The 27,727-nt window shown below is 44.6% G+C and overlaps 40 pseudogenes; all 40 read right to left on the bottom strand.

Moving 5' to 3' along the window:
* Positions 1 to 13,815: 13,815 nt before the first annotated feature.
* LOC120992769 lies at positions 13,816 to 13,934 on the bottom strand (annotated as a pseudogene).
* Positions 13,935 to 13,979: 45 nt separating this feature from the next.
* Positions 13,980 to 14,098, bottom strand: LOC120992861 (annotated as a pseudogene).
* Positions 14,099 to 14,155: 57 nt separating this feature from the next.
* LOC120992782 lies at positions 14,156 to 14,274 on the bottom strand (annotated as a pseudogene).
* Positions 14,275 to 14,331: 57 nt separating this feature from the next.
* Positions 14,332 to 14,450, bottom strand: LOC120992832 (annotated as a pseudogene).
* Positions 14,451 to 14,508: 58 nt separating this feature from the next.
* LOC120992810 lies at positions 14,509 to 14,627 on the bottom strand (annotated as a pseudogene).
* A 57-nt stretch (positions 14,628 to 14,684) lies between these two features.
* On the bottom strand, positions 14,685 to 14,803 carry LOC120992835 (annotated as a pseudogene).
* Positions 14,804 to 14,860: 57 nt separating this feature from the next.
* LOC120992905 lies at positions 14,861 to 14,979 on the bottom strand (annotated as a pseudogene).
* Positions 14,980 to 15,212: 233 nt separating this feature from the next.
* On the bottom strand, positions 15,213 to 15,331 carry LOC120992780 (annotated as a pseudogene).
* A 57-nt stretch (positions 15,332 to 15,388) lies between these two features.
* On the bottom strand, positions 15,389 to 15,507 carry LOC120992787 (annotated as a pseudogene).
* Positions 15,508 to 15,565: 58 nt separating this feature from the next.
* On the bottom strand, positions 15,566 to 15,684 carry LOC120992750 (annotated as a pseudogene).
* Positions 15,685 to 15,902: 218 nt separating this feature from the next.
* On the bottom strand, positions 15,903 to 16,021 carry LOC120992830 (annotated as a pseudogene).
* A 58-nt stretch (positions 16,022 to 16,079) lies between these two features.
* Positions 16,080 to 16,198, bottom strand: LOC120992808 (annotated as a pseudogene).
* Positions 16,199 to 16,959: 761 nt separating this feature from the next.
* On the bottom strand, positions 16,960 to 17,078 carry LOC120992895 (annotated as a pseudogene).
* Positions 17,079 to 17,135: 57 nt separating this feature from the next.
* Positions 17,136 to 17,254, bottom strand: LOC120992821 (annotated as a pseudogene).
* A 57-nt stretch (positions 17,255 to 17,311) lies between these two features.
* On the bottom strand, positions 17,312 to 17,430 carry LOC120992854 (annotated as a pseudogene).
* A 233-nt stretch (positions 17,431 to 17,663) lies between these two features.
* LOC120992813 lies at positions 17,664 to 17,782 on the bottom strand (annotated as a pseudogene).
* Positions 17,783 to 18,343: 561 nt separating this feature from the next.
* On the bottom strand, positions 18,344 to 18,462 carry LOC120992894 (annotated as a pseudogene).
* Positions 18,463 to 18,696: 234 nt separating this feature from the next.
* On the bottom strand, positions 18,697 to 18,815 carry LOC120992764 (annotated as a pseudogene).
* A 233-nt stretch (positions 18,816 to 19,048) lies between these two features.
* On the bottom strand, positions 19,049 to 19,167 carry LOC120992868 (annotated as a pseudogene).
* A 233-nt stretch (positions 19,168 to 19,400) lies between these two features.
* Positions 19,401 to 19,519, bottom strand: LOC120992850 (annotated as a pseudogene).
* A 233-nt stretch (positions 19,520 to 19,752) lies between these two features.
* On the bottom strand, positions 19,753 to 19,871 carry LOC120992848 (annotated as a pseudogene).
* A 748-nt stretch (positions 19,872 to 20,619) lies between these two features.
* Positions 20,620 to 20,738, bottom strand: LOC120992705 (annotated as a pseudogene).
* A 57-nt stretch (positions 20,739 to 20,795) lies between these two features.
* On the bottom strand, positions 20,796 to 20,914 carry LOC120992736 (annotated as a pseudogene).
* Positions 20,915 to 20,959: 45 nt separating this feature from the next.
* On the bottom strand, positions 20,960 to 21,078 carry LOC120992860 (annotated as a pseudogene).
* Positions 21,079 to 21,487: 409 nt separating this feature from the next.
* On the bottom strand, positions 21,488 to 21,606 carry LOC120992746 (annotated as a pseudogene).
* Positions 21,607 to 22,003: 397 nt separating this feature from the next.
* On the bottom strand, positions 22,004 to 22,122 carry LOC120992739 (annotated as a pseudogene).
* A 57-nt stretch (positions 22,123 to 22,179) lies between these two features.
* On the bottom strand, positions 22,180 to 22,298 carry LOC120992819 (annotated as a pseudogene).
* A 233-nt stretch (positions 22,299 to 22,531) lies between these two features.
* LOC120992858 lies at positions 22,532 to 22,650 on the bottom strand (annotated as a pseudogene).
* A 233-nt stretch (positions 22,651 to 22,883) lies between these two features.
* On the bottom strand, positions 22,884 to 23,002 carry LOC120992847 (annotated as a pseudogene).
* A 57-nt stretch (positions 23,003 to 23,059) lies between these two features.
* Positions 23,060 to 23,178, bottom strand: LOC120992789 (annotated as a pseudogene).
* Positions 23,179 to 23,926: 748 nt separating this feature from the next.
* On the bottom strand, positions 23,927 to 24,045 carry LOC120992701 (annotated as a pseudogene).
* A 57-nt stretch (positions 24,046 to 24,102) lies between these two features.
* LOC120992734 lies at positions 24,103 to 24,221 on the bottom strand (annotated as a pseudogene).
* Positions 24,222 to 24,618: 397 nt separating this feature from the next.
* Positions 24,619 to 24,737, bottom strand: LOC120992745 (annotated as a pseudogene).
* Positions 24,738 to 25,134: 397 nt separating this feature from the next.
* Positions 25,135 to 25,253, bottom strand: LOC120992654 (annotated as a pseudogene).
* A 57-nt stretch (positions 25,254 to 25,310) lies between these two features.
* On the bottom strand, positions 25,311 to 25,429 carry LOC120992816 (annotated as a pseudogene).
* A 233-nt stretch (positions 25,430 to 25,662) lies between these two features.
* Positions 25,663 to 25,781, bottom strand: LOC120992740 (annotated as a pseudogene).
* A 397-nt stretch (positions 25,782 to 26,178) lies between these two features.
* On the bottom strand, positions 26,179 to 26,297 carry LOC120992878 (annotated as a pseudogene).
* A 571-nt stretch (positions 26,298 to 26,868) lies between these two features.
* Positions 26,869 to 26,987, bottom strand: LOC120992834 (annotated as a pseudogene).
* Positions 26,988 to 27,384: 397 nt separating this feature from the next.
* On the bottom strand, positions 27,385 to 27,503 carry LOC120992689 (annotated as a pseudogene).
* Positions 27,504 to 27,560: 57 nt separating this feature from the next.
* Positions 27,561 to 27,679, bottom strand: LOC120992733 (annotated as a pseudogene).
* Positions 27,680 to 27,727: the final 48 nt, after the last annotated feature.

Below are 27,727 nucleotides of genomic sequence, written 5' to 3'. Positions count from 1 at the left end.
ATCAGTCGGCCCATTCTCCTCTGACCTCTAGCATCCACAAGGCATTTTTGCCCACAGGACTGCCGCATACTGGATGTTTTTCCCTTTTCACACTATTCTTTGTAAACCCTAGAAATGGTTGTGCGTGAAAATCCCAGTAACTGAGCAGATTGTGAAATACTCAGACCGGCCCGTCTGGCACCAACAACCATGCCACGCTCAAAATTGCTTAAATCACCTTTCTTTCCCATTCTGACATTCAGTTTGGAGTTCAGGAGATTGTCTTGACCAGGACCACCCCCCTAAATGCATTGAAGCAACTGCCATGTGATTGGTTGACTAGATAATTGCATTAATGAGAAATAGAACAGGTGTTCCTAATAATTCTTTAGGTGAGTGTATATATATATATATATATATATATATATACTGCTCAAAAAAATAAAGGGAACACAAAAATAACACATCCTAGATCTGAGTTAATTAAATATTCTTCTGAAATACTTTGTTCTTTACATAGTTGAATGTGCTGACAACAAAATCACACAAAAATAAAAAAATGGAAATCAAATTTTTCAACCCATGGAGGTCTGGATTTGGAGTCACCCTCAAAATTAAAGTGGAAAAACAAACTACAGGCTGATCCAACTTTGATGTAATGTCCTTAAAACAAGTCAAAATGAGGCTCAGTAGTGTGTGTGGCCTCCACGTGCCTGTATGACCTCCCTACAACGCCTGTGCATGCTCCTGATGAGGTGGCGGACGGTCTCCTGAGGGATCTCCTCCCAAACCTGGACTAAAGCATCTGCCAACTCCTGGACAGTCTGTGGTGCAACGTGACGTTGGTGGACAGAGCGAGACATGATGTCCCAGATGTGCTCAATTGGATTCAGGTCTGGGGAACGGACGGGCCAGTCCATAGCATCAATGCCTTCGGCTTGCAGGCACTGCTGACACACTCCAGCCACATGAGGTCTAGCATTGTCTTGCATTAGGAGGAACCCAGGGCCAACCGCACCAGCATATGGTCTCACAAGGGGTCTGAGGATCTCATCTCGGTACCTAATGGCAGTCAGGCTACCTCTGGCGAGCACATAGAGGGCTGTGCGGCCCTCCAAAGAAATGCCACCCCAGACCATTACTGACCAAATGCCAAACCGGTCATGCTGGAGGATATTGCAGGCAGCAGAACGTTCTCCACGGCGTTTTTCAGACTCTGTCACATGTGCTCAGTGTGAACCTGCTTTCATCTGTGAAGAGCACAGGGCGCCAGTGGCGAATTTGCCAATCTTGGTGTTCTCTGGCAAATGCCAAACGTCCTGCACGGTGTTGGGCTGTAAGCACAACCCCCACCGGTGGACGTCGGGCCCTGATATCACCCTCATGGAGTCTGTTTCTGACCGTTTGAGCAGACACATGCACATTTGTGGCCTGCTGGAGGTCATTTTGCAGGGCTCTGGCAGTGCTCCTCCTGTTCCTCCTTGCACAAAGGCGGAGGTAGCGGTCCTGCTGCTGGGTTGTTGCCCTCCTACGGCCTCCTCCACGTCTCCTGATGTACTGGCCTTCCTCCTGGTAGCGCCTCCATGCTCTGGACACTACGCTGACAGACACAGCAAACCTTCTTGCCACAGCTCGCATTGATGTGCCATCCTGGATAAGCTGCACTACCTGAGCCACTTGTGTGGGTTGTAGACTCCGTCTCATGCTACCACTAGAGTGAAAGCACCGCCAACATTCAAAAGTGACCAAAACATCAGCCAGGAAGCATAGGAACTGAGAAGTGGTCTGTGGTTACCACCTGCAGAACCACTCTTTTATTGGGGGTGTCTTGCTAATTGCCTATAATTTCCACCTGTTGTCTATCCCATTTGCATAACAGCATGTGAAATTGATTGTCACTCAGTGTTGCTTCCTAAGTGGACAGTTTGATTTCACAGAAGTGTGATTGACTTGGAGTTACATTGTGTTGTTTAAGTGTTCCCTTTATTTTTTTGAGCAGTGTATATAGCCTTTATGCCATTAGCCCCCATTATCAGCCCTTATGCCTCATTAGCCCCCATTATGCCTCATTAGCCCCCATTATGCCTCTCATTAGCCCTCATTATGCCTCTCATTAGCACCCATTATGCCTCATTTGCTTCCATTATGCCTCATTAGTCCCCATCATCAGCCCTTATGCCTCATTAGCCCCCATCATCAGCCCTTATGCCTCATTAACCCCCATTATCAGCCCTTATGCCTCATTAGCCCCCATCATCAGTCCTTATGCCTCATTAGCCCCCATTATCAGCCCTTCTGCCTCATTAGTCCCCATTATGCCTCACATTAGCCCCCATTATGCCTCTCATTTGCCCGTATTATGCCTCATTAGCCACCATATGCCTCATTAGCCCCCATATGCCTCATTAGCCTCCATTATGCCCCCAGCAGCCTCATTTTTTATAAAATAAAAAAACACTTACTTCTCTGCTCCTGGACGCCGCCGCTCCTTACCATCCGCGATCCTCTTCCTACTGCTGTGCTCTGAACTGGCGTGACCAGCGTGGCGTCACAAAGCGCCTCACGCTGTGCGCAGCCCTGCACAGCCGACAGCCGAGGACCAGGAAGCGGTAAGTACATAGCGTTCACCACTTCCTGGTCCTCCGGTACTAATGAGCGCTTCCAAAATGGAAGCGCTTCATTAGTATTCGCCAGCCAGCAGGCTTGATTAGGGTGTACCCAGGCCCATATCTATATAGTGCATTTGGGTAGTGCAGCATTGGTTTGCGGTTTTGCTGCGTTACCTCAGCTACAGATAGTGACAAACGACATTGGAACAAATAAATTCTACTGGTGTGATATACCAGTTGCCCCCCAAAAAAGTGATTGAAGCAGGGGTGTGGTATACCAATTATATACTTTCTATATAGTGCATATAGGTAGTGCAGCATTTGTTTGCGGTTTAGCTGCATTACCTCAGCTACAGATAAGTGACTAACGACATTGGAACAAACAATTTCTACTGGTGTGATATACCAGTTGCCCCCCCCCAAAAAAAAATGATTAAAGCAGGGGTGTGATATACCTTCCACAAATACTGCTCTTCTATAGGGACTTTTGTCACAGGGTCATTTGAAAAAATGACAGGCAGAGGAAGAGGCAGGCCATTCCGCAGGGGTGGTAGGGGTCGGGCAGGTGCACCAGGCCGGAGCCTAAGTGGGAAGTTTCAGAAGGTGGTTGAGTGACTCACTCAGCCTTCCGCTTCTGCACCCTCCTCATCCTCTCTATCTGGACCCTCTTCACTCTCTGCTGTGTGCACCCCCAAAGACACCACCACCACCACCATATCCCCTCCGCTCGAGTCAGAGGAATTATTTATTACATCCATTACAAGACCTTACCGATGCGCAGCTATTCTTGGCATCAGATCAGGAAGAGGAGGCATCAACGGTCGCCACCCAGCAGTCTGACGACAGTACCCAGATCAGCCCAAGGAGGGTGGTCCCCGCTGTTGCTGCCTACTCTGAGATCTCTAATGTCAGTGGTGGTGAAGGGGACGATGATGATGTGTCTATGGACGTCACGTGGGTGCCCACAAGAGAGGAAGAGGAGGGGAATTCAGAGGGAGAGACGGAGCAGCAGATAGGGAGGAGAAGGTGGAGAAGCAGGCAAAACTCGCAGTGCACAGGAGGCAAAAAGCAGACTGCTAATGTATCTGGAACGAGCCATCCACCATGCACGGTCACATCTGGCGCTCCCAGGACGCCGGCAAATGGCTCCGCAGTGTGGGCTTTTTTTAACGTGTCCGCTGCTGACAATAGTGTTGCCATCTGCAGCCTGTGCTGTCAACACATAAGTCACGGTAAGCCCAACACTCACCTATGGAGGACCTCCTTAAGAAGGCACCTGGCCTCCCATCACCGAGCCCAGTGGGAGCAATACCGTCAGAACCCACAAAGACACACTCCAGGTGCTCCATGTCCTGCTTCTTCTCCTACCCCTTCTCCTCTCTCCTCCCGTTTGTCCTCCACTCCACCTTCCACCGTGCCGTCGTCACGTTCATCTGGCAAAAGGCAGGCTTCTGTGGCCCAAATGTTAGAGCGAAAAAAGATGATGACGCCGGAAAACCCTCTTGCCCAACGGCTGACTGACGGCTTGTCGGAACTGCTAGCCCGCAAACTACTGCCATATAAATTGGTGGACTCTGAGGCACACCACAATAGAAGGTACCCGGAAGGAAATATTTCTCCCAGAACGGCATCCCGGAGCTATATGGCCACATTAAGCGGCAAGTGAATGTATCTCTGGCACACAGTGTCGGTGCCAAGATACATCTGACCACAGAATCGTGGTCTAGCAAACACAGGTAGGGAAGGTACATAACTTTTACTGCCCACTGGGTGAACCTTCTGACGGCCGTCAAGCATGCAACCTGTGGCACCCGTGTAGATTTGGTGTTACCACCGTGGATTGCATGCAGGCCTGCCTCTACTTCTCCTCCTCCTACTCCATCCTCCGTCTACTCCTCGCCTGACTCCTCCTTTTCCACTGCTACCGCCTCTTCCACTCCGCCCCCAAGCTCCCCAGAACCTATTCGATGTGCTGTTGTGCCTGGAAGCCAAGAACCACACTTGTCCTGCACTGCTTTTAGCTTTGCGGTCAAAGACCGATTAGTGGCTAACCCCACTCAATTTGACAGTTGGTAAAATGGTGTGCGACAACGGTGCCAATCTGCTGAGTGCGCAGAAACAGGGCAAAATGACACACGTGCTGTGCATGGCACATGTCTTGAACTTAGTCATGCAGCGATTCGTTTGCAAATACCCCGGGGTCCAGGACGTCTTTCGGCAGGCCAGGAAAATCTCTGGCCATTTTAGAAGGTCTTATATGATCAAGGCTCGCCTTGCTGACTTTCAGCGGCGACAACACCTGCCCATCAGAAGTCTGATTTGTGACTGCCCAACGCGATGGAACACCACCTTGTATATGCCTGATAGGCTGCTCCAGCAGAAACGTGCAGTTAACCAGTACCTGTACAAACTCTGCGGCAGGACAGGTTATGGGGAGCTTGTTTTTTTTTCACCCCGCCAGTGGCTGCACATGCGCAACGCATCAGTCACATCGTACGTTACGCTTTCTTTCTGGAGCGTGCATTGCGTCATGTCATTGATCAAGCTGTCGAGGAGCAAGAGCAAGAAGATGAGGAAGTTGCAATGCTGTATGAATTCCCAGGGAAGCTACTCCATCTGGGACAAGTCAACAGGAGTCTGAAGAGGAGTCAGAGAAGGATGGTGCCGGGGCAGAGGAGGAGCAAGAAGAGCATGCTTTAAACGTTTCTGGGATCCCTGGTGTTGTCCGTGGCTGGTGGGAAGCGACCGAGGACGACATTATCCTGGACGATGAGCAGGAGCCCGGCCACTCCACCACTTCCAGTTTAGTGCAAATGGGGGCCTTCATGCTCCGGTGTTTGAAGAGGGACCCCCGTATAAAAAGCATAAAGGACAAGGACCAATACTGGGTGGCAACGTACTAAGACCCCTGGTACAAACACAAAATACGGATATGTTACCACCATTACAGAGGGCTGTTAGAATGCTATGTCACTCTGCTCGGATTAGTGTAGGGAGAGGCTGCAGCTGCTGTGAGGGAGAGATCAGGGAGCGATCTTACCCGAACTTTTTGGCACTAAAAAGGCTGTAAAACAGCCCAGGAAAGGGCTAGAGGGCTGCAAAAGGCAGCAAAATGTAGTTAAATCCCCTGCAAACAAATGTGGACAGGGAAATGAATTAAAATAAAAATAAAATAAATAAAAATTAACCAATATTAATTGGAGAGAGGTCCCATAGCAGAGAATCAGGCTTCATGTCAGCAGAGAATTAGTCTTCATGTCATAGCAGAGAATCAGGCTTCACGTCAGCCAAAACTGGAACAGTCCATTGTCATATATTTAGGCCCCGGCACCCAGACAGAGGAGAGTGGTCCCATAACAGAGATTCAGGCTTCATGTCTGCAGAGAATCAGTCTTCATGTCATAGCAGAGAATCAGGCTTCACGTCAGCCAAAACTGGAACAGTCCATTGTCATATATTTAGGCCCCGACACCCAGACAGAGGAGAGAGGTCCCATAACAGAGATTCAGGCTTCATGTCTGCAGAGAATCAGTCTTCATGTCATAGCAGAGAATCAGGCTTCACGTCAGCCAAAACTGGAACAGTCCATTGTCAGATATTTAGGCCCCGGCACCCAGAAAGAGGAGAGAGGTCCCATAGCAGAGATTCAGGCTTCATGTCATAGCAGAGAATCATGCTTCACGTCACCCAAAACTGGAACAGTCCATTGTCAGATATTTTGGCCCCGGCACCCAGACAGAGGAGAGAGGTCCCATAGCAGAGATTCAGGATTCATGTCATAGCAGAGAATCATGCTGTCACGGAACCATGAACCAGACGTTCAACAAGAGATAAGTGAAAATAGAAGGCTTTATTGAAAATAAAGCTGTAAAGCAAAAGTCCAAACGGATGGTGAAACCGAGCAGAGTCTTTGCGAAGCCAGAGGTCAGGAACCAGAAGGGTAGTCAGACGAAGCCAGGATCAGGAACCAGCAGGGTAGTCAGACGAAGCCAGGATCAGGAACCAGCAGGGTAGTCAGACGAAGCCAGGATCAGGAACCAGCAGGGTAGTCAGACGAAGCCAGGATCAGGAACCAGAAGCAGCAGCAGTCTTAGAAGCATGTGAACACAAGAGGACCAAGCAAGGAACTGAAGCCACAGACCTCCTATATATATGAGCTAGGCATCCAGCTCCTCCCAGGGGAAGGAGGAGCCGCAGGGTGGAAGGCTACAAGAAACCCAGAAACCAAGATGGCCGCCAGCACATGTCAAACGAAGGAGAGCAGCAAGCAGGTAAGACCATGACACATGCTTCACGTCACCCAAAACTGGAACAGTCCATTGTCAGATATTTTGGCCCCGGCACACAGACAGAGGAGAGAGGTCCCATAGCAGAGATTCAGGATTCATGTCATATCAGAGAATCATGCTTCACGTCACCCAAAACTAGAACAGTCCATTGTCAGATATTTTGGCCCCGGCACACAGACAGAGGAGAGAGGTCCCATAGCAGAGATTCAGGCTTCATGTCATAGCAGAGAATCATGCTTCACGTCACCCAACACTGGAACAGGCCACTGTCAGATATTTTTAGGCCCCGGCACCCAGACAGAGGAGAGGTTCATTCAACTTTGGGTTGCCCCGCAATATAATGGTAAAATGAAAATAAAAATAGGATTGAATAAGGAAGTGCCCTGGAGTACAATAATATATGGTTAAGGGGAGGTAGTTAATGTCTAATCTGCACAAGGGATGGACAGGTCCTGTGGGATCCATGCCTGGTTCATTTTTATGAACGTCAGCTTGTCCACATTGGCTGTAGCCAGGCGGCTGCGTTTGTCTGTAATGACGCCCCCTGCCGTGCTGAATACACGTTCAGACAAAACGCTGGCCGCCGGGCAGGCCAGCATCTCTAAGGCATAAAAGGCTAGCTCTGGCCACGTGGACAATTTGGAGACCCAGAAGTTGAATGGGGCCGAACCATCAGTCAGTACGTGGAGGGGTGTGCACACGTACTGTTCCACCATGTTAGTGAAATGTTGCCTCCCGCTAACACGTTCCGTATCAGGTGGTGGTGCAGTTAGCTGTGGCGTATTGACAAAACTTTTCCACATCTCTGCCATGCTAACCCTGCCCTCAGAGGAGCTGGCCGTGATACAGCTGCGTTGGCGACCTCTGCCTTCGCCTTGGGCTTCCACTTGTTCCCCTGTGACATTTGGGAATGCTCTCAGTAGCGCGTCTACCAATGTGCGCTTGTACTCGCGCATCTTCCTATCACGCTCCAATGCAGGAAGTAAGGTGGGCACATTGTCTTTGTACCGGGGATCCAGCAGGGTGGCAACCCAGTAGTCCGCACACGTTAAAATGTGGGCAACTCTGCTGTCGTTGCGCAGGCACTGCAGCATTTAGTCGCTCATGTGTGCCTGGCTGCCCAGAGGTAAGGACAAGCTGTCCTCTGTGGGAGGCGTATCGTCATCGTCCTGCGTTTCCCCCCAGCCACGCACCAGTGATGGGCCCGAGCTGCAATGGGTGCCACCCCGCTGTGAACATGTTTCATCCTCATCCTCGTCCACCTCCTTCTCATCCTCGTCCTCCTCGTCCTCCAGTAGTGGGCCCTGTCTGGCCACATTTGTACCTGGCCTCTGCTGTTGCAAAAAACCTCCCTCTGAGTCACTTCTAAGAGACTGGCCTGAAAGTGCTAAAAATGACCCCTCTTCCTCCTCCTCCTGGGCCACCTCCTCTTCCATCATCGCCCTAAGTGTTTTCTCAAGGAGACATAGAAGTGGTATTGTAACGCTGATAACGGCGTCATCGCCACTGGCCATGTTGGTGGAGTACTCGAAACAGCGCAACAGGGCACACAGGTCTCGCATGGAGGCCCAGTCATTGGTGGTGAAGTGGTGCTGTTTCGCAGTGCGACTGACCCGTGCGTGCTGCAGCTGAAACTCCACTATGGCCTGCTGCTGCTCGCACAGTCTGTCCAGCATGTGCAAGGTGGAGTTCCACCTGATGGGCACGTCACATATGAGGTGGTGAGCGGGAAGGCCGAAGTTACGCTGTAGCGCAGACAGGCGAGCAGCGGCAGGATGTGAACGCCGGAAGCGCACACAGACGGCCCGCACTTTATGCAGCAGCTCTGACATGTCGGGGTAGTTGTGAATGAACTTCTGCACCACCAAATTCAGCACATGCGCCAGGCAAGGGATGTGCGTCAAACCGGCTAGTCCCAGAGCTGCAACGAGATTTCGCCCATTATCGCACACCACCAGGCCAGGCTTGAGGCTCACCGGCAGCAACCACTCGTCGGTCTGTTGTTCTATACCCCGCCACAACTCCTGTGCGGTGTGGGGCCTGTCCCCCAAACATATGAGTTTCGGAATGGCCTGCTGACGTTTACCCCGGGCTGTGCTGAAGTTGGTGGTGAAGGTGTGTGGCTGACTGGATGAGCAGGTGGAAGAAGAGGAGGAGGAAGCAGAGTAGGAAGAGGAGGCAAAAGGAGGCAAAGAATGTTGCCCTGCGATCCTTGGCGGCGGAAGGACGTGCGCCAAACAGCTCTTCGCCTGGGGCCCAGCCGCCACTACATTTACCCAGTGTGCAGTTAGGGAGATATAGCGTCCCTGGCCGTGCTTACTGGTCCACGTATCTCTGGTTAGGTGGACCTTGCCACAGATGGCGTTGCGCAGTGCACACTTGATTTTATCGGATACTTGGTTGTGCAGGGAAGGCACGGCTCTCTTGGAGAAGTAGTGGCGGCTGGGAACAACATACTGTGGGACAGCAAGCGACATGAGCTGTTTGAAGCTGTCTGTGTCCACCAGCCTGAATGACAGCATTTCATAGGCCAGTAGTTTAGAAATGCTGGCATTCAGGGCCAGGGATCGAGGGTGGCTAGGTGGGAATTTACGCTTTCTATCAAATGTTTGTGAGATGGAGAGCTGAACGCTGCCGTGTGACATGGTTGAGATGCTTGGTGACGGAGGTGGTGGTGGTGTTGGTGGTACATCCTCTGTTTGCTGGGCGGCAGGTGCCAACGTTCCTCCAGAGGCGGAGGAAGATGCCGAGGCGGCAGCAGCAGAAGAGGTAGCAGGGGGAGCCTGAGTGAGTTCCTTGTTTTTAAAGTGTTTACTCCACTGCAGTTCATGCTTTGCATGCAGGTGCCTGGTCATGCAGGTTGTGCTAAGGTTCAGAACGTTAATGCCTCGCTTCAGGCTCTGATGGCACAGCGTGCAAACCACTCGGGTCTTGTCATCAGCACATTGTTTGAAGAACTGCCACGCCAGGGAACTCCTTGAAGATGCCTTTGGGGTGCTGGGTCCCAGATGGCGGTGGCCAATAGCAGACGGACTCTCTTGGTGGCGGGTGTTCTGCTTTTGCCCACTGCTCCCTCTTTTGCTACGCTGTTGGCTCGGTATCACCACTGCCTCTTCCTCCGAATTCTGAAAGTCAGTGGCACGACCTTCATTCCATGTGGGGTCTAGGACCTCATCGTCCCCTGCATCGTCTTCCACCCAGTCTTCCTCCCTGACCTCCTGTTTAGTCTGCACACTGCAGAAAGACGCAGCAGTTGGCACCTGTGTTTCGTCATCATCAGAGACGTGCTGAGGTGGTATTCCCATGTCCTCATCATTAGGAAACATAAGTGGTTGTACGTTAGTGCATTCTATCTCTTCCACCCCTGGGGAAGGGCTAGGTGGATGCCCTTGGGAAACCCTGCCAGCAGAGTCTTCAAACAGCATAAGAGACTGCTGCATAACTTGAGGCTCAGACAGTTTCCCTGATATGCATGGGGGTGATGTGACAGACTGATGGGCTTGGTTTTCATGTGCCATCTGTGCGCTTTCTGCAGAAGACTGGGTGGGAGATAATTTGAACGTGCTGGATCCACTGTCGGCCACCCAATTGACTAATGCCTGTACCTGCTCAGGCCTTACCATCCTTAGAACGGCATTGGGCCCCACCAAATATCGCTGTAAATTCTGCTGGCTACTGGGACCTGAGGTAGTTGGTTCACTAGGATGTGTGCCTGTGGCAGAACGGCCACGTCCTCTCCCAGCACCAGAGGGTCCACTAACACCACCACGACCATATCCGTGTCCCTTACTAGATGTTTTCCTCATTGTTACCGTTCACCACAATAAGAAAAAAATTATTTGGCCCAATGTATTGAATTCAAATTCAGGCCTTTTTTTTTACAGGCACCTAACACTATCTGGCTATCTATTTAGGTACCGTATTACACTAATACAGGCACAACAGTAACGACAGATTTAGCTGAATATAAATTGTAGGCCTAGTATTTAGGCGCTGGATGACAGGTATCCCTTTTACGGACAGAATTAGACTTGGAGATGCACGGTAGCGTGTGAAGTTATTGAGAATGACCCTGATAGTAATTCCCTAAATTTGTGGTTTCTGCTCTAAGTTGGGAATTGTATTTCAACCCAGAACAAAAACTGTGCTTTGGCAGACACTAAATAGATTGACCAGCCACAGCAGTATCAACAGATTTAGCTGAATATAAATTGTAGGCCTAGTATTTAGGCGCTGGATGACCGGTATACGTTTACGGACAGAATTAGACTTGGAGATGCATGGTAGCGTGTGAAGTTATTGAGGATGACACTATCCGCACCTTAAATCTAATATACCCTTTTATGGATCGATTTAAACTTGGCCTGATACAGCAGAAAAAAAATATTTAAGGAATTGCTAAGTTGGGAATTGTATTCAACCCAGAACAAAAACTGTGCTTTGGCGGACACTATATGAATTGACCAGCCTCAGCAAGAAACACAGATTTAGCTGAATATAAATTTTATGCCTATTATTTAGGCGCTGGGTGACAGGTATACGTTTACAGACAGAATTAAACTTGGAAATGCACGGTAGCGTGTGAAGTTATTGAGGATGACACTATCCGCACCTTAAATCTAATATACCCTTTTATGGATCGATTTAAACTTGGCCTGATACAGCAGAAAAAAATTATTTAGGGAATTGCTAAGTTGGGAATTGTATTCAACCCAGAACAAAAACTGTGCTTTGGCGGACACTAAATGAATTGACCAGCCTCAGCAATAAACACAGATTTAGTTAAATATATAAATTTTAGGCCTATTATTTAGGCGCTGGGTGACAGGTATACGTTTACGGACAGAATTAAACTTGGAAATGCACGGTAGCATGTGAAGTTATTGAGGATGACACTATCCGCACCTTAAATCTAATATACCCTTTTATGGATCAATTTAAACTTGGCCTGATACAGCAGAAAAAAATTATTTAGGGAATTGCTAAGTTGGGAATTGTATTCAACCCAGAACAAAAACTGTGCTTCGGCAGACAGCAGACAGTATTACAATTGGCTAGCCACAGCTGAAACACCAGATTTAGGGTACTGCTATTTTGGCAATTGTATTTTACCCCTCAATAAAATAGCAAGCACAGCCAAGCCCCTGATGTAGGATATAGCAAAAAAATAACCACACTATTGATGGTTAAATGGACTTGGTGGCAGCTTGTGCAGGCGCACCACAAGACACAAAATGGTCGCCGATCACCCAAGAAAAAAGTGACATAAAAACGCTCCTGGCAGCCTAAAAACAGTGAGCAATTAAATAGCAGCAGTTCAATAAACCACAGCTGTAGATCGATCACTGAATTAAGTGTTTTTGCAGAGTTAATCACTGTCTAATCTGGCCCTAACAGCAGCTGCAACCTCTCCCTACACTGATCAGAGCAGAGTGACGTGCGGCGCTACGTGACTCCAGCTTAAATAGAGGCTGGGTCACATGCTGCACTGGCCAATCACAGCCATGCCAATAGTAGGCATGGCTGTGATGGCCTCTTGGGGCAAGTAGTATGACGCTTGTTGATTGGCTGCTTTGCAGCCTTTCAAAAAGTGCCAAGAAAGCGCCGAACACCGAACCCGGACTTTTACGAAAAGTTCGGGTTCTCTCATCCCTACCGTTGACAAACACCTTAATGCAATCCATTGTGCTTTTTTATGATAAATAAAAGTCAACGGAACAAGTGATTCTCAACCAGTCTCCCAAGCTGGTACTTGCCAAGCCTTAAGCTGCTTATCTTCTGCGATCTGACGAGTGCAGGTACATTCAGCTTAGAAAAACCGGTGACAAACACCCAACTGCAATCTATTGTGCTTTTTTTATGATAAATTAAAGTAATAAAAAAAGTCAACGGAACAAGTGATTCCCAACCAGACTCCCATCCTGGTACTTGCCAAGCCTTAAGCTGCTTATCTTCTGCGATCTGACGAGTGCAGGTCCATTCAGCTTAGAACAACCATTGACAAACACGCTACTGCAATTCATTGTGCTTTTTTTATGATAAATAAAAGTAATAAAAAAAGTCAACGGAACAAGGGATTTCCAACCAGTCTCCCAAGCTGGTACCTGCCAAGCCTTAAGCTGCTTATCTTCTGCGATCTGACGAGTGCAGGTTCATTCAGCTTAGAATAACCGTTGACAAGCACCCTACTGCAATCCATTGTGCTTTTTTTACGATAAATAAAAGTAATAAAAAAAGTCAACGGAACAAGGGATTCCCAACCAGTCTTCCAAGCTGGTACTTGCCAAGCCTTAAGTTGCTTATCTTCTGCGATGTGACGAGTGCAGGTACATTCAGCTTAGAATAACCGTTGACAAGCCCCCTTCTGCAATCCATTGTGCTTTTTTCTGATAAATAAAAGTAATAAAAAAAGTCAACGGAACAAGGGATTCCCAACCAGTCTCCCAAGCTGGTACTTGCCAAGCCTTAAGCTGCTTATCTTCTGCGATCTGACAAGTGGAGGTACATTCAGCTTAGAATAAACTTTGACAAACACCCTACTGCAATCCATTGTGCTTTTTTTATGATAAATAAAAGTAAGAAAAAAAGTCAACGGAAGAAGGGATTCCCAACCAGTCTCCCAAGCTGGTACTTAACAAGCCTTAAACTACTTATCTTCTGCGATCTGACGAGTGCAGGTACATTCAACTTAGAATAACCGTTGACAAACACCCTACTGCAATCCATTGTGCTTTTTTTACGATAAATAAAAGTAAGAAAAAAAGTCAACGGAACAAGGGATTCCCAACCAGCCTCCCAAGCTGGTACTTGCCAAGCCTTTAGCTGCTTATCTTCTGCAATCTGACAAGTGTAGGTACATTCAGCTTAGAATAACCATTGCCAAACACCCTACTACAATCCATTGTGCTTTTTTTATGATAAATAAAAGTAATAAAAAAAGTCAACGGAACAAGGGATTCCCAACCAGTCTCCCAAGCTGGTACTTGCCAAGCCTTAAGCTGCTTATCTTCTGCGATCTGACAAGTGCAGGTACATTCAGCTTAGAATAACCGTTGACAAACACCCTACTGCAATCCATTGTGCTTTTTTTACGATAAATAAAAGTCAACGGAACAAGGGATTCCCAACCAGCCTCCCAAGCTGGTACTTGCCAAGCCTTAAGCTGCGTATCTTCTGCGATCTGACGAGTGCAGGTACATTCAGCTTAGAATAACCGTTGACAAACACCCTACTGCAATCCATTGTGCTTTTTTTATGATAAATAAAAGTAAGAAAAAAAGTCAACGGAACAAGGGATTCCCAACCAGTCTCCCAAGCTGGTACTTGCCAAGCCTTAAGCTGCTTATTTTCTGCGATCTGACGAGTGCAGGCACATTCAGCTTAAAATAACCGTTGACAAGCACCCTACTGCAATCCATTGTGCTTTTTTTATGATAAATAAAAGTAAGAAAAAAAGTCAACGGAACAAGGGATTCCCAACCAGTCTCCCAAGCTGGTACTTGCCAAGCCTTAAGCTGCTTATCTTCTGCGATCTGACGAGTGCAGGTACATTAAGCTTAGAATAACTGTTGACAAACACCCTACTGCAATCCATTGTGCTTTTTTTTACGATAAATAAAAGTAAGAAAAAAAGTCAACAGAACAAGGGATTCCTAACCAGCCTCCCAAGCTGGTACTTGCCAAGCCTTAAGCTGCTTATCTTCTGCGATCTGACGAGTGCAGGTACATTCAGCTTAGAATAACCGTTGACAAACACCGTACTGCAATCCATTGTGCTTTTTTTATGATAAATAAAAATAATAAAAAAAGTCAACGGAACAAGGGATTCCCAACCAGTCTCCCAAGCTGGTACTTGCCAAGCCTTAAGCTGCTTATTTTCTGCGATCTGACGAGTGCAGGAACCTTCAGCTTAAAATAGCCGTTGACAAGCACCCTACTGCAATCCATTGTGCTTTTTTTATGATAAATAAAAGTAAGAAAAAAAGTCAACGGAACAAGGGATTCCCAACCAGTCTCCCAAGCTGGTACTTGCCAAGCCTTAAGCTGCTTATCTTCTGCGATCTGACGAGCGCAGGTACATTCAGCTTAGAATAACCGTTGACAAACACCCTACTGCAATCCATTGTTCTTTTTTTATGATAAATAAAAGTAATAAAAAAAGTAAACCGATCAAGGGATTCCTAACCAGTCTCCCAAGCTGGTACTTGCCAAGCCTTAAGCTGCTTATCTTCTGCAATCTGACGAGTGCAGGTACATTCAGCTTAGAATAAACTTTGACAAACACCCTACTGCAATCCATTGTGCTTTTTTTATGATAAATAAAAGTAAGAAAAAAAGTCAACGGAACAAGGGATTCCCAACCAGTCTCCCAAGCTGGTACTTGCCAAGCCTTAAGCTGCTTATTTTCTGCGATCTGACGAGTGCAGGCACATTCAGCTTAAAATAACCGTTGACAAGCACCCTACTGCAATCCATTGTGCTTTTTTTATGATAAATAAAAGTAAGAAAAAAAGTCAACGGAACAAGGGATTCCCAACCAGTCTCCCAAGCTGGTACTTGCCAAGCCTTAAGCTGCTTATCTTCTGCGATCTGACGAGTGCAGGTACATTCAGCTTAGAATAACTGTTGACAAACACCCTACTGCAATCCATTGTGCTTTTTTTTACGATAAATAAAAGTAAGAAAAAAAGTCAACAGAACAAGGGATTCCCAACCAGCCTCCCAAGCTGGTACTTGCCAAGCCTTAAGCTGCTTATCTTCTGCGATCTGACGAGTGCAGGTACATTCAGCTTAGAATAACCGTTGACAAACACTGTACTGCAATCCATTGTGCTTTTTTTATGATAAATAAAAATAATAAAAAAAGTCCACAGAACGAGGGATTCCCAACCAGTCTCCCAAGCCTTAAGCTGCTTATCTTCTGCGATCTGACGAGTGCAGGTACATTCAGCATAGAATAACCGTTGACAAACACCCAACTGCAATCCATTGTGCTTTTTTTATGATAAATAAAAGTAAGAAAAAAAGTAAACAGAACAAGGGATTCCCAACCAGCCTCCCAAGCTGGTACTTGCCAAGCCTTAAGCTGCTTATCTTCTGCGATCTGACGAGTGCAGGTACATTCAGCTTAGAATAACCGTTGACAAACACCCAACTGCAATCCATTGTGCTTTTTTTATGATAAATAAAAGTAATAAAAAAAAGTCAACGGAACAAGGGATTCCCAACCAGTCTCCCAAGCTGGTACTTGCCAAGCCTTAAGCTGCTTATCTTCTGCGATCTAACGAGTGCAGGTACATTCAGCTTAGAATAACTGTTGACAAGCACCCTACTGCAATCCATTGTTCTTTTTTTATGATTAATAAAAGTAATAAAAAAAGTAAACGGAACAAGGGATTCCTAACCAGTCTCCCAAGCTGGTACTTGCCAAGCGTTAAGCTGCTTATCTTCTGCGATCTGACGAGTGCAGGTACATTCAGCTTAGAATAAACTTTAACAAACACCCTACTGCAATCCATTGTGCTTTTTTTATGATAAATAAAAGTAAGAAAAAAAGTCAAAAGAACAAGGGATTCCCAACCAGCCTCCCAAGCTGGTACTTGCCAAGCCTTAAGCTGCTTATTTTCTGCAATCTGACGAGTGCAGGTACATTCAGCTTAGAATAACCGTTGACAAACAACCTACTGCAATCCATTGTGCTTTTTTTATGATAAATAAAAGTAGTAAAAAAAGTCAACGGAACAAGGGATTCCCAACCAGTCTCCCAAGCTGGTACTTGCCAAGCCTTAAGCTGCTTATCTTCTGCGATCTGCCGAGTGCAGGTACATACAGCTTAGAATAACTATTGACAATCACCCTACTGCAATCCATTGTGCTTTTTTTATGATAAATAAAAGTAAAAAAAAAAGTCAACGGAACAAGGGATTCCCAACCAGTCTCCCAAGCTGGTACTTGCCAAGCCTTAAGCTGCTTATCTTTTGTGATCTGACGAGTGCAGGTACATTCAGCTTAGAATAACCATTGACTAACACCCTACTGCAATCCATTGTGCTTTTCTTATAATAAATAAAAGTAAGAAAAAAAGTCAACGGAACAAGGGATTCCCAACCAGTCTCCCAAGTTGGTACTTGCCAAGCCTTAAGCTGCTTATCTTCTGCGATCTGACGAGTGCAGGTACATTCAGCTTAGAATAACCGTTGACAAACACCCTACTACAATCCATTGTGCTTTTTTTATGATAAATAAAAGTAAGAAAAAAAGTCAACGGAACAAGGGATTCCCAAACAGCCTCCCAAGCTGGTACTTGCCAAGCCTTAAGCTGCGTATCTTCTGCGATCTGACGAGTGCAGGTACATTCAGCTTAGAATAACCGTTGACAAACACCCTACTGCAATCCATTGTGCTTTTTTTATGATAAATAAAAGTAATAAAAAAAGTCAACGGAACAAGGGATTCCCAACCAGTCTCCCAAGCTGGTACTTGCCAAGCCTTAAGCTGCTTATCTTCTGCGATCTAACGAGTGCAGGAACATTCAGCTTAGAATAACTGTTGACAAGCACACTACTGCAATCCATTGTGCTTTTTTTATGATAAATAAAAGTAATAAAAAAAGTAAACGGAACAAGGGATTCCTAACCAGACTGCCAAGCTGGTACTTGCCAAGACTTAAGCTGCATATCTTCTGCGATCTGACGAGTGCAGGTACATTTAGCTTAGAATAAAATTTGACAAACACCCTACTGCAATCCATTGTGCTTTTTTTACGATAAATAAAAGTAAGAAAAAAAGTCAACGGAACAAGGGATTCCCAACCAGCCTCCCAAGCTGGTACTTGCCAAGCCTTAAGCTGCTTATGTTCTGCGATCTGACGAGTGCAGGTACATTCAGCTTAGAATAACCGTTGACAAACACCCTATTGCAATCCATTGTGCTTTTTTTATGATAAATAAAAGTAATAAAAAAAGTCTACGGAACAAGGGATTCCCAACCAGTCTCCCAAGCTGGTACTTGCCAAGCCTTAAGCTGCTTATTTTCTGCGATCTGACGAGTGCAGGTACTTTCAGCTTAAAATAACTGCTGACAAGCACCCTACTGCAATCCATTGTGCTTTTTTTATGATAAAAAAAAATCAATGGAACAAGGGATTCCCAACCAGTCTCCCAAGCTGGTACTTGCCAAGTCTTAAGCTGCTTATCTTCTGCAATCTGACGAGTGCAGGTACATTCAGCTTAGAATAACCGTTGACAAACACCCTACTGCAATCCATTGTGCTTTTTTTATGATAAATACAAGTCAATGGAACAAGGGATTCCCAACCAGTCTCCCAAGCTGGTACTTGCCAAGCCTTAAGCTGCTTATCTTCTGCGATATGACAAGTGCAGGTACATTCAGCTTAGAATAACCATTGACAAGCACCCTGCTGCAATCCATTGTGCTTTTTTTATGATAAATAAAAGTAAGAAAAAAAGTCAACAGAACAAGGGATTCCCAACCAGTCTCCCAAGCTGGTACTTGCCAAGCCTTAAGCTGCTTATCTTCTGCGATCTGACGAGTGCAGGTACATTCAGCTTAGAATAACCGTTGACAAACACCCTACTGCAATCCATTGTGCTTTTTTTTATGAGAAATAAAAGTAATAAAAAAAGTCAACGGAACAAGGGATTCCCAACCAGTCTCCCAAGCTGGTACTTGACAAGCCTTAAGCTGCTTATCTTCTGCAATCTGACAAGTGAAGGTACATTCAGCTTAGAATAACCGTTCACAAACACCCTACTGCAATCCATTGTGCTTTTTTTACGATAAATAAAAGTAATAAAAAAAGTCAACGGAACAAGGGATTCCCAATTAGCCTCCCAAGCTGGTACTTGCCAAGCCTTAAGCTGCTTAACTTCTGCGATCTGACGAGTGCAGGTACATTCGGCTTAGAATAACCGCTGACAAACACCCTACTGCAATCCATTGTGCTTTTTTTATGATAAATAAAAGTAATAAAAAAAGTCAACGGAACAAGGGATTTCCAACCAGTCTCCCAAGCTGGTACTTGCCAAGCCTTAAGCTGCTTATTTTCTGCGATCTGACGAGTGCAGGTACATTCAGCTTAGAATAACTGTTCACAAGCACCCTACTGCAATCCATTGTGCTTTTTTTACGATAAATAAAAGTAAGAAAAAAAGTCAACGAAACAAGGGATTCCCAACCAGTCTCCCAAGCTGGTACTTGCCAAACCTTAAGCTGCTTATTTTCTGCGATCTGACGAGTGCAGGTACATTCAGCTTAAAATAACCGTTGACAAGCACCCTACTGCAATCCATTGTGCTTTTTTTATGATAAATAAAAGTAAGAAAAAAAGTCAATAGAACAAGGGATTCCCAACCAGTCTCCCAAGCTGGTACTTGCCAAGCCTTAAGCTGCTTATCTTCAGCGATCTGACGAGATCATTTACATTCAGCTTAGAATAACCGTTGACAAACACCCTACTGCAATCCATTGTGCTTTTTTTATGTTAAATAAAAGTAAGAAAAAAAGTCAACGGAACAAGGGATTCCCAACCAGTCTCCCAAGCTGGTACTTGCCAAGCCTTAAGCTGCTTATCTTCTGCAATCTGACGAGTGCAGGTACATTTAGCTTAGAATAACCGTTGACAAACACCTTACTGCAATCCATTGTGCTTTTTTTATGATAAATAAAAGTAAGAAAAAAAGTCAATAGAACAAGGGATTCCCAACCAGTCTCCCAAGCTGGTACTTGCCAAGCCTTAAGCTGCTTATCTTCAGCGATCTGACGAGATCATTTACATTCAGCTTAGAATAACCGTTGACAAACACCCTACTGCAATCCATTGTGCTTTTTTTATGTTAAATAAAAGTAAGAAAAAAAGTCAACGGAACAAGGGATTCCCAACCAGTCTCCCAAGCTGGTACTTGCCAAGCCTTAAGCTGCTTATCTTCTGCAATCTGACGAGTGCAGGTACATTTAGCTTAGAATAACCGTTGACAAACACCTTACTGCAATCCATTGTGCTTTTTTTATGATAAATAAAAGTAATAAAAAAAGTCACCGGAACAAGGGATTCCAAACCAGTCTCCCAACCTGGTACTTGCCAAGCATTAAGCTGCTTATTTTCTGCGATCTGACGAGTGCAGGTACATTCAGCTTAGAATAACCGTTGACAAGCACCCTACTGCAATCCATTGTGCTTTTTTTATGATAAATAAAAGTAATAAAAAAAGTCAACGGAACAAGGGATTCCCAACCAGTCTCTCAAGCTGGTACTTGCCAAGCGTTAAGCTGCTTATCTTCTGCGATCTGACGAGTGCAGGTACATTCAGCTTAGAATAACCATTGACAAACACCCTACTGCAATCCATTGTGCTTTTTTTATGATAAATAAAAGTAAGAAAAAAAGTCAACGGAACAAGGGATTCCAACCAGCCTCCCAAGCTGGTACTTGCCAAGCCTTAAGCTGCTTATCTTCTGCGATCTGACGAGTGCAGGTACATTCAGCTTAGAATAACCATTGACTAACACCCTACTGCAATCCATTGTGCTTTTTTTATGATAAATAAAAATAAGAAAAAAAGTCAACGGAACAAGGGATTCCCAACCAGGTACTTGCCAAGCCTTAAGCTGCTTATCTTCTGCGATCTGATGAGTGCAGGTACATTCAGCTTAGAATAACCGTTGACAAACACCCTACTGCAATCCATTGTGCTTTTTTTATGATAAATAAAAGTAAGAAAAAAAGTCAACGGAACAAGGGATTTCCAACCAGTCTCCCAAGCTGGTACTTGCCAAGCCTTAAGCTGCTTATCTTCTGCGATCTGACGAGTGCAGGTACATTCAGCTTAGAATATCCGTTGACAAACACCCTACTGCAATCCATTGTGCTTTTTTTATGATAAATAAAAGTAAGAAAAAAAGTCAACGGAACAAGGGATTCCCAACCAGTCTCCCAAGCTGGTACTTGCCAAGCCTTAAGCTGATTATCTTCTGCGATCTGACGAGTGCAGGTACATTCAGCTTAGAATAACCGTTGACAAACACCCTACTGCAATCCATTGTGCTTTTTTTATGATAAATAAAAGTCAACAGAACAAGGGATTCCCAACCAGTCTCCCAAGCTAGTACTTGCCAAGCCTTAAGCTGCTTATCTTCTGCGATCTGACTAATGCAGGTACATTCAGCTTAGAATAACCGTTGACAAAAACCCTACTGCAATCCATTGTGCTTTTTTTATGATAAATAAAAGTAAGAAAAAAAGTCAACGGAGTAAGGGATTCCCAACCAGCCTCCCAAGTTGGTACTTGCCAAGCCTTAAGCTGCTTATTTTCTGCGATCTGACGAGTGCAGGTACATTCAGCTTAAAATAACCGTTGACAAGCACCCTACTGCAATCCATTGTGCTTTTTTTATGATAAATAAAAGTAAGAAAAAAAGTCAACGGAATAAGGGATTCCCAACCAGTCTCCCAAGCTGGTACTTGCCAAGCCGTAAGCTGCTTATCTTCTGCGATCTGACGAGTGCAGGTATATTCAGCTCTGAAAAACTGTTGACTAACACCCTACTGCAATCCATTGTGCTTTTTTTATGATAAATAAAAGTAAGAAAAAAAGTCAACGGAACATGGGATTCCCAACCAGTCTCCCAATCTGGAACTTGCCAAGCCTTAAGCTGCTTATCTTCTGCGATCTGACGAGTGCAGGTACATTCAGCTTAGAATAACCGTTGACAAACACCCTACTGCAATCAGTTGTGCTTTTTTTATGATAAATAAAAGACAACGGAACAAGGGATTTCCAACCAGTCTCCCAAGCTGGTACTTGCCAAGCCTGAAGTTGCTTATCTTCTGCAATCTGACAAGTGCAGGTACATTCAGCTTAGAATAACCGTTGACAAACACCCTACTGCAATCCATTGTGCTTTTTTTATGATAAATAAAAGTAATAAAAAAAGCCAACGGAACAAGGGATTTCCAACCAGTCTCCCAAGCTGGTTCTTGCCAAGCCTTAAGCTGCTTATCTTCTGCGATCTGACGAGTGCAGGTACATTCAGCTTAGAATAACCGTTGACAAGGACCCTACTGCAATCCATTGTGCTTTTTTTATGATAAATAAAAGTAATAAAAAAAGTCAACGGAACAAGGGATTCCCAACCAGTCTCCCAAGCTGGTACTTGCCAAGCCTTAAGCTGTTTATCTTCTGCGATCTGACGAGTGCAGGTACATTCAGCTTAGAATAACCATTGACAAACACCCTACTGCAATCCATTGTGCTTTTTTTATAATAAATAAAAGTAATAAAAAAAGTCAACGGAACAAGGGATTCCCAACCAGTCGCCCAAGCTGGTACTTGCCAAGCCTTAAGCTGATTATTTTCTGCGATCTGACGAGTGCAGGTACATTCAGCTTAAAATAACCGTTGACAAGCACCCTACTGCAATCCATTGTGCTTTTTTTATGATAAATAAAAGTAAGAAAAAAAGTCAACGGAATAAGGGATTCCAAACCAGACTCCCAAGCTGGTACTTGCCAAGCCGTAAGCTGCTTATCTTCTGCGATCTGACGAGTGCAGGTACATTCAGCTTAGAATAACCGTTGACAAGGTCCCTACTGCAATCCATTGTGCTTTTTTTATGATAAATAAAAGTAAGAAAAAAAGTCAACGGAACAAGCGATTCCCAACCAGTCTCCCAAGCTGGTACTTGCCAAGCCTTAAGCTGCTTATTTTCTGCGATCTGACGAGTGCAGGTACATTCAGCTTAAAATAACCATTGACAAACACCCTACTGCAATCCATTGTGCTTTTTTTATGATAAATAAAAGTAAGAAAAAAAGTCAATAGAACAAGGGATTCCCAACCAGTCTCCCAAGCTGGTACTTGCCAAGCCTTAAGCTGCTTATCTTCAGCGATCTGACGAGATCATTTACATTCAGCTTAGAATAACCGTTGACAAACACCCTACTGCAATCCATTGTGCTTTTTTTATGTTAAATAAAAGTAAGAAAAAAAGTCAACGGAACAAGGGATTCCCAACCAGTCTCCCAAGCTGGTACTTGCCAAGCCTTAAGCTGCTTATCTTCTGCAATCTGACGAGTGCAGGTACATTTAGCTTAGAATAACCGTTGACAAACACCTTACTGCAATCCATTGTGCTTTTTTTATGATAAATAAAAGTAATAAAAAAAGTCACCGGAACAAGGGATTCCAAACCAGTCTCCCAACCTGGTACTTGCCAAGCCTTAAGCTGCTTATTTTCTGCGATCTGACGAGTGCAGGTACATTCAGCTTAGAATAACCGTTGACAAGCACCCTACTGCAATCCATTGTGCTTTTTTTATGATAAATAAAAGTAATAAAAAAAGTCAACGGAACAAGGGACTCCCAACCAGTCTTTCAAGCTGGTACTTGCCAAGCGTTAAGCTGCTTAACTTCTGCGATCTGACGAGTGCAGGTACATTCAGCTTAGAATAACCATCGACAAACACCCTACTGCAATCCATTGTGCTTTTTTTATGATAAATAAAAGTAATAAAAAAAGTCAACGGAACAAGGGACTCCCAACCAGTCTTTCAAGCTGGTACTTGCCAAGCGTTAAGCTGCTTAACTTCTGCGATCTGACGAGTGCAGGTACATTCAGCTTAGAATAACCATCGACAAACACCCTACTGCAATCCATTGTGCTTTTTTTATGATAAATAAAAGTAAGAAAAAAAGTCAACGGAACAAGGGATTCCAACCAGCCTCCCAAGCTGGTACTTGCCAAGCCTTAAGCTGCTTATCTTCTGCGATCTGACGAGTGCAGGTACATTCAGCTTAGAATAACCATTGACTAACACCCTACTGCAATCCATTGTGCTTTTTTTATGATAAATAAAAATAAGAAAAAAAGTCAACGGAACAAGGGATTCCCAACCAGGTACTTGCCAAGCCTTAAGCTGCTTATCTTCTGCGATCTGATGAGTGCAGGTACATTCAGCTTAGAATAACCGTTGACAAACACCCTACTGCAATCCATTGTGCTTTTTTTATGATAAATAAAAGTAAGAAAAAAAGTCAACGGAACAAGGGATTTCCAACCAGTCTCCCAAGCTGGTACTTGCCAAGCCTTAAGCTGCTTATCTTCTGCGATCTGACGAGTGCAGGTACATTCAGCTTAGAATATCCGTTGACAAACACCCTACTGCAATCCATTGTGCTTTTTTTATGATAAATAAAAGTAAGAAAAAAAGTCAACGGAACAAGGGATTCCCAACCAGTCTCCCAAGCTGGTACTTGCCAAGCCTTAAGCTGATTATCTTCTGCGATCTGACGAGTGCAGGTACATTCAGCTTAGAATAACCGTTGACAAACACCCTACTGCAATCCATTGTGCTTTTTTTATGATAAATAAAAGTCAACAGAACAAGGGATTCCCAACCAGTCTCCCAAGCTAGTACTTGCCAAGCCTTAAGCTGCTTATCTTCTGCGATCTGACTAATGCATGTACATTCAGCTTAGAATAACCGTTGACAAAAACCCTACTGCAATCCATTGTGCTTTTTTTATGATAAATAAAAGTAAGAAAAAAAGTCAACGGAATAAGGGATTCCCAACCAGTCTCCCAAGCTGGTACTTACCAAGCCGTAAGCTGCTTATCTTCTGCGATCTGACGAGTGCAGGTATATTCAGCTTAGAAAAACCGTTGACTAACACCCTACTGCAATCCATTGTGCTTTTTTTATGATAAATAAAAGTAAGAAAAAAAGTCAACGGAACATGGGATTCCCAACCAGTCTCCCAATCTGGAACTTGCCAAGCCTTAAGCTGCTTATCTTCTGCGATCTGACGAGTGCAGGTACATTCAGCTTAGAATAACCGTTGACAAACACCCTACTGCAATCAGTTGTGCTTTTTTTATGATAAATAAAAGACAACGGAACAAGGGATTTCCAACCAGTCTCCCAAGCTGGTACTTGCCAAGCCTGAAGTTGCTTATCTTCTGCAATCTGACAAGTGCAGGTACATTCAGCTTAGAATAACCGTTGACAAACACCCTACTGCAATCCATTGTGCTTTTTTTATGATAAATAAAAGTAATAAAAAAAGTCAACGGAACAAGGGATTTCCAACCAGTCTCCCAAGCTGGTTCTTGCCAAGCCTTAAGCTGCTTATCTTCTGCGATCTGACGAGTGCAGGTACATTCAGCTTAGAATAACCGTTGACAAGGACCCTACTGCAATCCATTGTGCTTTTTTTATGATAAATAAAAGTAATAAAAAAAGTCAACGGAACAAGGGATTCCCAACCAGTCTCCCAAGCTGGTACTTGCCAAGCCTTAAGCTGCTTATCTTCTGCGATCTGACGAGTGCAGGTACATTCAGCTTAGAATAACCATTGACAAACACCCTACTGCAATCCATTGTGCTTTTTTTATAATAAATAAAAGTAATAAAAAAAGTCAACGGAACAAGGGATTCCCAACCAGTCGCCCAAGCTGGTACTTGCCAAGCCTTAAGCTGATTATTTTCTGCGATCTGACGAGTGCAGGTACATTCAGCTTAAAATAACCGTTGACAAGCACCCTACTGCAATCCATTGTGCTTTTTTTATGATAAATAAAAGTAAGAAAAAAAGTCAACGGAATAAGGGATTCCCAACCAGACTCCCAAGCTGGTACTTGCCAAGCCGTAAGCTGCTTATCTTCTGCGATCTGACAAGTGCAGGTACATTCAGCTTAGAATAACCGTTGACAAGGTCCCTACTGCAATCCATTGTGCTTTTTTTATGATAAGTAAAAGTAATAAAAAAAGTCAACGAAACAAGGGATTCCCAACCAGTCTCCCAAGCTGGTACTTGCCTAGCCTTAAGCTGCTTATCTTCTGCGATCTGACGAGTGCAGGTACATTCAGCTTAGAATAACCGTTAACAAACACCGTACTGCAATCCATTGTGCTTTTTTTATGATAAATAAAAGTAAGAAAAAAAGTCAACGGAACAAGCGATTCCCAACCAGACTCCCAAGCTGGTACTTGCCAAGCCTTAAGCTGCTTATTTTCTGCGATCTGACGAGTGCAGGTACATTCAGCTTAAAATAACCATTGACAAACACCCTACTGCAATCCATTGTGCTTTTTTTATGATAAATAAAAGTCAACAGAACAAGGGATTCCCAACCAGTCTCCCAAGCTGGTACTTGCCAAGCCTCAAGCTGCTTATCTTCTGCGATGTGACGAGTGCAGGTACATTCAGCTTAGAATAACCGTTGACAAGCACCCTTCTGCAATCCATTGTGCTTTTTTTCTGATAAATAAAAGTAATAAAACAAGTCAACGGAACAAGGGATTCCCAACCAGTCTCCCAAGTTGGTACTTGCCAAGCCTTAAGCTGTTTATCTTCGGCGATCTGACGAGTGCAGGTACATTCAGCTTAGAATAACCATTGACAAACACCCTACTGCAATCCATTGTGCTTTTTTTATGATAAATAAAAGTAAGAAAAAAAGTAAACGGAATAAGGGATTCCCAACCAGCCTCCCAAGCTGGTACTTGCCAAGCCTTAAGCTGCTTATCTTCTCCGATCTGACGAGTGCAGGTACATTCAGCTTAGAATAACCGTTGACCAACACCCTACTGCAATCCATTGTGCTTTTTTTATGATAAATAAAAGTAATAAAAAAAGACAATGGAACAAGGGATTCCCAACCAGTCTCCCAAGCTGGTACTTGCCAAGCCTTAAGCTGCTTATTTTCTGCGATCTGACGAGTGCAGGTACATTCAGCTTAAAATAACCGTTGACAAGCACCCTACTGCAATCCATTGTGCTTTTTTTATGATAAATAAAAGTAAGAAAAAAAGTCAACGGAACAAGGGATTCCCAACCAGTCTCCCAAGCCTTAAGCTGCTTATCTTCTGCGATCTGACAAGTGCAGGTACATTCAGCTTAGAATAACCGTTGACAAACACCCTACTGCAATCCATTGTGCTTTTTTTTATCATAAATAAAAGTAAGAAAAAAAGTCAATGGAACAAGGGATTCCCAACTAGTCTCCCAAGCTGGTACTTGCCTAGCCTTAAGCTGCTTATCTTCTGCGATCTGACGAGTGCAGGTACATTCTGCTTAGAATAACCGTTGACAAACACCCTACTGCAATACATTGAGCTTTTTTTATGATAAATAAAAGTAAGAAAAAAAGTCAACGGAACAACGGATTCCCAACCAGTCTCCCAAGCTGGTACTTGCCAAGCCTTAAGCTGCTTATGTTATGTGATCTGACGAGTGCAGGTACATTCAGCTTAGAATAACCATTGACTAACACCCTACTGCAATCCATTGTGCTTTTTTTATGATAAATAAAAATAAGAAAAAAATTCAACGGAACAAGGGATTCCCAACCAGGTACTTGCCAAGCCTTAAGCTGCTTATCTTCTGCGATCTGATGAGTGCAGGTACATTCAGCTTAGAATAACCGTTGACAAACACCCTACTGCAATTCATTGTGCTTTTTTTATGATAAATAAAAGTAAGAAAAAAAGTCAACGGAACAAGGGATTTCCAACCAGTCTCCCAAGCTGGTACTTGCCAAGCCTTAAGCTGCTTATCTTCTGCGATCTGACGAGTGCAGGTACATTCAGCTTAGAATATCCGTTGACAAACACCCTACTGCAATCCATTGTGCTTTTTTTATGATAAATAAAAGTAAGAAAAAAAGTCAACGGAACAAGGGATTCCCAACCAGTCTCCCAAGCTGGTACTTGCCAAGCCTTAAGCTGATTATCTTCTGCGATCTGACGAGTGCAGGTACATTCAGCTTAGAATAACCGTTGACAAACACCCTACTGCAATCCATTGTGCTTTTTTTATGATAAATAAAAGT

Source organism: Bufo bufo, chromosome 2, assembly GCF_905171765.1.
Source record: "Bufo bufo chromosome 2, aBufBuf1.1, whole genome shotgun sequence".
Classification (NCBI taxonomy): Eukaryota; Metazoa; Chordata; class Amphibia; order Anura; family Bufonidae; genus Bufo; species Bufo bufo.
The sequence above is the reverse complement of the archived record's forward strand: the minus strand, read 5'-3'. Positions and strand labels throughout refer to the sequence as shown.